At 42.5% G+C, this 1,307-nt stretch overlaps 1 non-coding gene across 1 annotated transcript; it reads right to left on the bottom strand.

Annotated features, from left to right (window-relative positions):
- Positions 1-363: 363 nt before the first annotated feature.
- Positions 364-435, bottom strand: TRNAW-CCA (transfer RNA tryptophan (anticodon CCA)). The gene has a single exon. It is a non-coding gene; the product is annotated as a tRNA-Trp (tRNA).
- Between the last annotated feature and the right edge of the window lie 872 nt (positions 436-1,307).

Genomic DNA, 1,307 nt, shown 5'->3' on the forward strand with positions numbered 1-1,307 from the left:
CGACAGTTTGTTCCGAATGCAACAGCCCGTTGTTACCGTTGTCGCATGAAAAAGTCTGGAAGACTGCCAAAAACACGTTTTTCTGCTTGCACCGTTAAGGCTACTCGCAACCATTTCATCGCCGGCGACAGAAGAACAACAAGGATGCCAATCTTCGTTTCTGTGATGTGTGCCACGCGCGCAAAAGAAAGGTAACAAGGGGCCAAGAATGTTTTGTACAAAAGGAGAAGGGTCAGTGGTCTGCAAAACGAAAGGCAGAAATTGTAATTTCTTTCTTTAAATCATACTGAAAAGGAATTCACAACTTTGATTTTAATTCCTTATTCTATACCAAATTATAAAAGTCGAATTGTAAAAAAAACCTGACCCGGACGTGATTCGAACACGCAATCTTCTGATCTGGAGTCAGACGCGCTACCGTTGCGCCACCGGGCCAATTGTTTTTTTAACATGGTATTTATTACAGTGATGTAATGTTCTATGTACATGAACTATATACAAGCCATTATGAAAACAGTGGTAAACAATACATATTCAAAAGACCATGCACTAGAAAAGGGGCAATGCAGAGCACATCACTAATAGCGAGTGCCACTTCGGTTCGTACTCAGTCTGGGCATACACGTCTCTTAGATGAACAACCATTCGACTGAAGTGATCCTTTGCAGACACAACAGGTTCACAGTGTCTGTCCATCATGCGGGTTTTCCAGAGGCTGTGCAGTCCAATCAGAAAGAACATGTCCAGGGGTTCATCAACAAATGGCAGCGCAGTGAGATAGCGAACAGAATGTGGAGTCAGATGAATTCTTTTTTTAAATGTGCGTTGCAGGATATCCCAGAAGAGTACTGCATCTTTGCAACTGATGAAACAATGCTCAATTGTTTCTGGTTCATCACAAAGGCAGCAATTAAAGGTAGACACAGAAATGCCCTTTTTATCTAACCATGTTCTAACGGGCAACGTACCGGTGTTTAACTTAAAGAAAAAGGTCTTTGTACACGGCGAGACTGGCATCTTACGTACTCTTTTGAGTACGTCATGCCCCGGTAAACCAACATACAGAGAGCGGTACATGGGCGGAGGCAAGAGCATACTAATCAAATCCTTATACAACGTTTTCCTCGACACTAAAAAAAGGAACTCAGGAGAAAAACGAAAAAGTAGGAAACGGACAGCCAAATACACCTCTTGCATTATGTCCCCACAAACACGGACGGTCACAAACATTGGAAGACCCAATGAGGTTGGGTAAAACATGAACTAAATTTGTTTGCAGGAATGAACGTACTATTGGGTGTGTAGTG

This window comes from Amblyomma mixtum, chromosome 3, assembly GCF_055824585.1.
Source record: "Amblyomma mixtum isolate Tamu chromosome 3, ASM5582458v1, whole genome shotgun sequence".
Taxonomy (NCBI): domain Eukaryota; kingdom Metazoa; phylum Arthropoda; class Arachnida; order Ixodida; family Ixodidae; genus Amblyomma; species Amblyomma mixtum.